The 8961-nt window shown below is 37.0% G+C and overlaps 1 long non-coding RNA gene across 1 annotated transcript in view; it reads right to left on the bottom strand.

Moving 5' to 3' along the window:
- Window positions 1–3724: 3724 nt before the first annotated feature.
- LOC141333300 (uncharacterized) overlaps window positions 3725–8961 on the bottom strand; it is a 6707-nt gene continuing 1470 nt past the window's right edge. Inside the window, exons 1-3 of the long non-coding RNA XR_012355393.1 lie at window positions 8550–8961; window positions 8337–8433; window positions 3725–4005 (exon numbers count right to left, since the gene is read on the bottom strand). The exon at window positions 8550–8961 is cut by the window's right edge and continues 1470 nt beyond it. This is a non-coding gene — a long non-coding RNA (uncharacterized lncRNA). The remainder of the gene's footprint in view (window positions 4006–8336; window positions 8434–8549) is intronic.

The raw sequence follows: 8961 nt of genomic DNA, 5'->3' as shown, positions 1-8961 counted from the left end.
CATCTGACAACATCCCCACAACATTTTTTTAATACAAGACAATGCAATACAATATATATTCAGCATCTTCCCCCCTGTAAAATTCATGACAAATGCAGACCACTGAATGTCTTTTTCTAGTCCTGATGATAAATGTATAGATCTGAGGTCAAATCCCACTATCATGTTTAATTGTTGCAGTAATTAAAGCTGTAGCTACAATTATTTAATCATACATTTAATGAAACATTTAAAACTTAACATATACCTTGTGACTCAGTGCACAGTGATTCTCATATTGTGTGGTTTATATCCCACAATTGTACTGATAATTGCTTTTCAGCATATAAAACCAAGCTCTTGATAAAACCCTTTCATGTGCTAATGTTCTCCATAAAATCCAATCCAAAACACCAGGATGAGCTTCCAGACGCAGTGGCACGGCAAATAAATCTTTGAACTTTAATGTTGGAGTCCTGAGTTTGAATCCCAAATTTAGCATTTTTCATCATATAAAACAAAGCTCTGAATAACCCCTTATCCAAAATCTCTTTAAACTCCACAGACTCCGTGGCGCAGATGATAAATCTTTGTATTCCAGAGTTAGAGTGCTGAGTTCAAATCCCACAGTTGCTGAAATTGTTCATCATATAAAACAAAGCTCTCAACACCCCATCCAAAACACTCAAAAAAGACCAGACTCAGTGGTGCAGAAGATAAACCTTTGAGTCTTGTGGTCAAATCCCACCGTTGCTGAAATTTTTCATCATATGAACACCCCATCTAAAAAAAATTAAACTCCACTGGCACAGAAGATAAATCTTTGCATCTCAATCTTGGAGTCCTGAGTTCAAATCCTGCACTTGCTGAAATTTTTCATCAAATAAAACTAAACTCTCAATAACACCCCATCCAAAACACCCAAAAACTCCACAGGCTCAGTGGCACAAAAGATACATCTTTCCGTCTTAATTTTGGAGTCCTGAGTTCAAATCCCGCACTTGCTGAACTTTTTCATCATCTAAAACAAAACTCTCAATAACACCCCATCCAAAACACCCAAAATCCTTACAGGCTCAGTGGTGCAGAAGATACATCTTTGCATCGTGATTTTGGAGTCCTGGGTTCAAATACCGCACTTGCTGAACTTTTTTCATCATCTAAAACAAAACTCTCAATAACACCCCATCCAAAACACCCAAATTTCTTACAGGCTCAGTGGCGCAGAAGATAAATCTTTGCATCGTGATTTTGGAGTCCTGGGTTCAAATCCCCCCTTGCTGAACTTTTTCATCATCTAATACAAAACTTTCAATAACACCCCATCCAAAACACCCAAAATCCTTACAGGCTCAGTGGTGCAGAAGATACATCTTTGCATCGTGATTTTGGAGTCCTGGGTTCAAATCCCGCACTTGCTGAACTTTTTTCATCATCTAAAACAAAACTCTCAATCCAAAACACCCAATCCCCATCCAAAACACCCAAATTTCCTACAGGCTCAGTGGCGCAGAAGATAAATCTTTGCATCGTGATTTTGGAGTCCTGGGTTCAAATCCCCCCTTGCTGAACTTTTTCATCATCTAATACAAAACTTTCAATAACACCCCATCCAAAACACCCAAAATCCTTACAGGCTCAGTGGTGCAGAAGATACATCTTTGCATCGTGATTTTATAGTCCTGGGTTCAAATACCGCACTTGCTGAACTTTTTTCATCATCTAAAACAAAACTCTCAATAACACCCCATCCAAAACACCCAAATTTCCTACAGGCTCAGTGGCGCAGAAGATAAATCTTTGCATCGTGATTTTGGAGTCCTGGGTTCAAATCCCGCACTTGCTGAACTTTTTCATCATCTAAAACAAAACTTTCAATAACACCCCATCCAAAACACCCAAAATCCTCACAGGCTCAGTGGTGCAGAAGATAAATCTTTGCATCGTGATTTTATAGTCCTGGGTTCAAATCCCGCACTTGCTGAACTTTTTTCATCATCTAAAACAAAACTTTCAATAACACCCCATCCAAAACACCCAAAATCCTCACAGGCTCAGTGGTGCAGAAGATAAATCTTTGCATCGTGATTTTGGAGTCCTGGGTTCAAATCCCGCACTTGCTGAACTTTTTCATCATCTAAAACAAAACTTTCAATAACACCCCATCCAAACCACCGAAATTTCCTACAGGCTCAGTGGCGCAGAAGATAAATCATTGCATCGTAATTTTGGAGTCCCAGGTTCAAATCCCCTCTCGGGATGGAAAAATGTTTAATTTCACTAGTCTTTAGAGTAAAAAAAGTCAAAAGCTCAAAAAGAGATGAGCAAGAGTGAAAGAGCTTGTGGCCCAGTGATCAGAGCGTCAGTCCACAACCTGGGAGTCCCAGGTTCAAATCCCCTCTCGGGACGGAAAAATGTTTAATTTCACTAGTCTTTAGAGTAAAAAAAGTCAAAAGCTCAAAAAGAGATGAGCAAGAGTGAAAGAGCTTGTGGCCCAGTGATCAGAGCATCAGTCCACAACCTGGGAGTCCCAGGTTCAAACCCCCTCTCGGGACGGAAAAATGTTTAATTTCACTAGTCTTTAGAGTAAAAAAAGTCAAAAGCTCAAAAAAGAGATGAGCAAGAGTGAAAGAGCTTGTGGCGCAGTGATCAGAGCATCAGTCCACAACCTGGGAGTCCCAGGTTCAAATCCCCTCTCGGGATGGAAAAATGTTTAATTTCACTAGTCTTTAGAGTAAAAAAAGTCAAAAGCTCAAAAAAGAGATGAGCAAGAGTGAAAGAGCTTGTGGCCCAGTGATCAGAGCGTCAGTCCACAACCTGGGAGTCCCAGGTTCAAATCCCTGTTTGGGATGGAAAAATGTTTAGTTTCACTAGTCTTTAGAGAAAAAAAAAGTCAAAATCAAACAAAACACTAAAAAAAGTGTGGAAGTGCCAGTGGCTCAGTGGACTGAGCAAGTACTCCCTGCACGGGAGGTACCGGGTTCAAGCCCCAGACTGGTCACCGAAGCACGGTTGCGTGACGGTCATTCGGTAGTGCGCTGTGACAAGCTGCAAAGCGGATCAGAGCACGACCTGACACGAGAGAAGGTTACAGACGAAGGGGGAGTACAGATCCAGACGCTCCCCCTGGGGCCTCCCAGACAAAATCGAGCAGCGGTTATCCAGCAGAAATCAAAATTTTAAGTTTATACTTGTAAAAATTCCAGACACAGGCTAAGTAAATTTTTTTTTTTTTTAATTATTAATTAATAACAGCCCACCCACTTTAGGCTCCACCCACACAGCAGCTTATTTTACCTGCAAAACGCTCCACCAGGATCTGATCCAGGACTCATCAGGCTCCCTCACGCTACAGACCAACACCTGCACATGGAGAAAGGTGTGTTTGGCCCATTTGAAGGTATTTTAGTCAGACATTTGCACACACTCAGATGAACAACAGCTCGAGACTCTGATCTGTGGCTGAATCAATGATGGCTGAAGTCGTTGCAATATTACTGCACCACATTACAGCCATTCAGATGCACTCTTTGCTGATAAACTCATTTATTTGAAGACAAGCAGCTCTGTTAAGAACAAATAAACTGGACTTAACTTAAAACTACAGCTTATCCAAAGACAAATCTAAATTTGCCAGATGCACAAACCTTACTTAAAAAGATTCAACAACTGATTATAAGTAAAAGCATGTGTTTGGAGAACTGAGATCAGAGGATCTCTGAAAATCATGAACAGCACACAAATATCACATTTATCCTTTTATTGAGCACACACTTTACACACAAATCACAGTAATCATTCTCTAATGCAAGGCATTTGTTAAAACAAACAGCCCATCAAAGCATTTACCCAGAGAATGGGTCCGAGCTGGTATAATCAGATGGGTCCAAAAGCTCAAAGTTGCATTACGGCAGCAAACAGTGCACTTCACCGAGTCCAGAATAGAGTCAAAGGTCAACGAGGATCCAGCAGTTGCTCCCCTGCCACCTTCCTTGTGCTCTCCAGCAACTCTGAACCAGAAATACCCTACAGACAGAAAGCAGAAACTCAAAAACAGCTCACAATTCACTAACAAGTTCCTGTAGGAACCACAATTCAAATTGACATGTGGTGAAATGATAGTCTCAATTAACAATAATAATAATGCAAGATGCAGTAAAAATGTGTAAACATAAAATGTAACGTTTTAAATGTAAAAAGAGTAAATTAAGATGTACACATGCTAAAACTAAGCAATTTTAGGTGACAGGGGTGCTTGCATAAAAAGAATTACAGATATCCACCTTATTTTATGAGCATAGTAGGCCGAAGTCATTTACTGTGGATGTGCAAAACCTCAAATTTATTAGCTAACTGCTACATGAAGTTTCTAATAGCGTAGAATATTCAAGGCTTTTTTTGTCGACTTGATTACCTTTTGTATTTGTACTACAAATGCCATGGTTTACAACAATCCCCATCGTTTTGGGGTTTTATTTATAGTAAAACCATGGCTAATTTTCCTAATTGTACTTGCACAACAAACCAGTGCGTTTATAATTAGGACAACACACATATCCGCTCTCAACATCCAACATCGCAAACTAACAATAATGAAATACAACAAGGTCATGCTAAAAAGTTAGTTAAATATAAAACGTTTTATCGACGAAAAATGTTGACTTACCACTTTCAAAGAACACTTCTTTTTGCGCCCGTGTTCGTGCAGCTTCTTGTTTGTTACGCTAATCTCTATCAGCTGTGGGTTGTTAATCACGTTGTCAACCAGTAGGATCACTGCTAGCAACTATGTGCGTTCCTGGGAATGTGGTTTGATTCCAAGCTAATCTGGACTGAACATATTAATAAGATACTTAACAAATGTAAGAAGGTATTAAATGTTATGAGATGTTTATCAGGATCTGAGTGGGGAGCAAGTAGAGGTGCAATGAAAAACATATATATAGCATTGATTAGATCAGTATTGGATTATGGTAGTTTTGTATATGGAGCTGCAGCTAAAACGTCACTACAAAAGTTAGAAGCAGTACAAGCTCAAGCATTGAGATTGTGCTGTGGTGCAGTTAAGTCAACGCCTGTTAATGCTCTGCAAGTGGAGATGGGAGAAATGCCTATGTGCCTGAGAAGGGAACAGTTAATGATGAATTACTGGGCAAATTTAAAAGGACATACAGAGGTTAGAAATCCAACCACTAAGGTACTTCTCCCATGTTGGGAGAGTGAGAGAGCGAAGAGTCAGTGTTTTGCATGGCTCTCTGTGATTATAGCAAAGAAAATGGGATTAAATCAGGAAGCATACATTCCTACAGTGCCAGTTACAGTAACTGCTCCATGGTTATTTCTCCCAGTACACGTTGATTTATACTTGCTGGAAAATAGTAATCTATTTAAAGAAATGGGAAATTTGCCAGTATTGGTAGAGGATAGGATTCAAACAGTGTACCAGAATTATGTAGCAATATATACAGATGGATCCAAAGATCCAACAGGAAGAACTGCATATGCATTTACCATTCCATCTTTACAAGTGTCTATTAATAGGAGAACGACAGATCACCTGGGAGTTTATACAGTTGAGCTAATAGCAATTGCAGCAGCGTTGCTCTGGGTAGAACAAGCTAAATTAAACAAAGTTATTTTGTGTTCAGACTCAAGTTCAGCAATGTTATCCTTACAATCATTTTCATCCCGGAGTAGACAAGACGTAATTAATGAAATATATGAGACTCTTTTCAGACTTCACAATGTGAATATAATTGTTACATTTATGTGGGTGCCGGCCCACAGGGGAATTAAAGGCAATGAAATGGCAGATTCATTAGCAAAGGAAGCAATCAGGCAAGAAATTACAATGAACATATTATTAAGCAAGATGGAAATAAAGACAATGATTAAAAATAAAATTATCAGTCAATGGCAAGAAAAATGGAATAAGGGAAATACAGGCAGACATCTCTATATCATTCAGAAGGAAGTGGGAAGGATGAGGAAAACACGGCGAAGTACCAAGGAGGAAAATATAATATCAAGATTAAGGCTGGGTCACACAAGACTAAATAAGTCATTGCATCTCATTGGGAAACATCCAACAGGTCTGTGTGAATGTAGACAGGCGGAGGAATCAGTAGATCATGTACTATGTTACTGTCAAAAATATGTTACAGAAAGAGAAATACTCAGAAGGTCAATGCAGGAGACACTAGATGTAAAACAAATACTCAATCAAACAAGAAGTTATAGTTCTTTAATTTTATTTTTGAGGGAAACTGGGTTAATTAATAGGGTATAAAGATTAGTTATTATTATTACTATTTAATTATTTATTTAAGTATGTGTGTATATATATATATATATATATATATATATATATATATATAATGAAGAAAAGAAAAAGGTTTTTTTTTTTTTTTTTTTTTTTTTTTTTTTTTTATTATTATTATAAAGAAGTTCTCTTCTTTGGATATTTGGGGTTAAAGTGTCTGTTAGTTACTCTGGTTCACACTCCGGTATAGTAGGTGGCGGTAATGCACCTTAACGTTGGATGCCACCCGCCATAAAACAAAAAGAAGAAGAAGAAGAAGAACTATGTGCGATTAAGGCCAAACACTCCTTACGTTGCACGATGCAGGTGTGTTTTTCGGCTTTTACCCAAGTAAACTAATCGAATTTCTAAAATAATACTTTGTGCAAACTAACGTTATACGTTTTCAGGTTATGGTTATTTACAGGTGAATCGCGTGTCGATTCCTTCACTTTATCACAATGTGCGTCGGTTGTTTATGCTGTTAAATCACTGCTATCTGCAGAAACTGTACTTTTATGCTCGTAAAACGATACGAATTTGTTGTGGTGACTGTCATCAGCTGTCAGTTTGTTTATTTTGATGTAAAGGTGTCATTTGAAGCTTGATTGTAAGACAGGACCGATTTAGACACATTATTTTAAATGCCTGTTGACATATCATTTATCAACTAATGACTGATATAATGTCTATAATAGTGTCTAAATGCGACTTTTTATTAATATTTATAATAAGCAGATGTTGAAGATCAGATTCAACGTCTCCCCCTTGAGAAGCACATGCATCTGGACAGTGAGTTTGACCAGGTAAAAAATAGTATTTCTCTAATGATTACATCTAATATGTGCTTGAAAGATGGCACTCTGATTGTGTGAAATGTTTTATTCTTAAAAGCCAAACAATATTTTTAATTCACAATATCTTTCTCATTTCATTTTTCTTCCTCAGGAAACTAGTAGTAAAACTAGTAGTGAAACTCTGGTCACAAGGCCTGCGTTTATTTGATCCAAAGTACATCAAAATCAGTCAAATTTTGAAATCTGTTTACTATTTAAAATGGATCGATGTGTTCTATTTGAATATATTTTAAAATGTAATTTATTCCTGTGATCAAAGCTACATTTTCAGCATCATTACTCCAGTCTTCAGTGTCACATGATCCTTTAGAAATCATTCTAATGTGTTGATTTGCTGTTAAAGAAACATTTTTATTACTATTATTAATATTTAACAGCTGAGTAGATTTGATCAGGATTATTTGATGAATAGAAAGATCCAAAGATCAGCATTTGTCTAAAATAAAATGTTTTTGTAACATTATACACCATACCATTCAAAAACTTGAAATCAATGTTTTTTATTACTTTTTTAAATTAATACTTTTAATGCTTTAAATTGATCAAAAGTGATGATAAAAACAATGTTACAATAGATAAATGCTGTTCTTCTGAACTTTCTATAAAATTCTACTTAGATGTTTTCAACATAATTGTTTTAATGTAAATGTTTTTAGCAGCAAATCAGAATATTAGAATGATTTCTGAAGGATCATGTGGCTGGATTGTTGATGCTAAAATGAAGCTTTCGATAAATGATCAAATAAATGCAGGCTTAGTTAGCAGAAGAGACTTTTGTAGATGTAAAAACATTACAAATCTTACTGTTCAAAAACTTTTGACTGGTAGTGTACATATATATTTGTTTTTACTCATTGAATACAGCTTTATGGAATCACACTCTTTTTGCTATTTGCCTAACCCTCATTTTATGTCTTATCTGACAGACACGGTTCAGTTCATGTGGCTCTCTGAAAATGGAGGGTTTAAATATGGTCAAAATACAGGTTTGTAGGTGAAATAAATCATGGGAAGTGTGTCATCTGCAGACAGAGGAAGGAGGTTGTTCACCATGTTCTCAGTAAAGAAGCCTTGACTGTACTCCCTACCTAGCACACACATGAACTCGGTTACTTCAACTTGTCACCTTTTGCTCGAGTCACCTAAACTGAGGTTGTTGATTTGGCTAAACAGCATCTATATAAACAACACATGTTTACCTTATGGATCCCTGTTGATGGTGTATCACAGCTGAAAACATGTCAGATGACTAGCCATGACCTCTTCTAACTCCGGATGGAGAATTTCTCTTTCTGTCTGTTGGAGAAGACAAAAAGACTAGTAAGTGGGAATAATTCTTAGTCTTAAATAATTCAAGCCATTGTCATGACACTTTAACACTGAAAAAAAAATGCTTATTTCTGGTGGCTCACCTTGTTAGCTGCTTTCTCGTCAGGTCTGACTGAGTGAGACACCTGCTGGCCAAAATGGTGTATATTGCAATAACAACAGTGTAAACATGTTTAATGAAACCTTTTACAAAGTCATTCAAGTATTTTCCTGTTTATCATATTACCATTAAATATTAAGTTTTTGTATAATTTGTGTTTAATTCAATTTTATTTCTTGTTTTCTATGTTTTTGGACGGGCTTGGGTAATCAGACTAATTTACATTTAACAATCACTCGCCATTTTTCCATTATACACACACGAGTGTTTGTCATTAAACTGAACCTAAATCATGCAACTGACCTGAGATCAGTTAAAACCATATTAAACTAGCGGGTTCATTAGATTAACGCTCCCTCTAGCGGCCAACCATCGAAATGTTTCCAAGTTTACTT

This window comes from Garra rufa, chromosome 4 (assembly GCF_049309525.1).
Source record: "Garra rufa chromosome 4, GarRuf1.0, whole genome shotgun sequence".
Classification (NCBI taxonomy): domain Eukaryota; kingdom Metazoa; phylum Chordata; class Actinopteri; order Cypriniformes; family Cyprinidae; genus Garra; species Garra rufa.
This window is presented reverse-complemented; position numbering and strand designations above follow the sequence as displayed.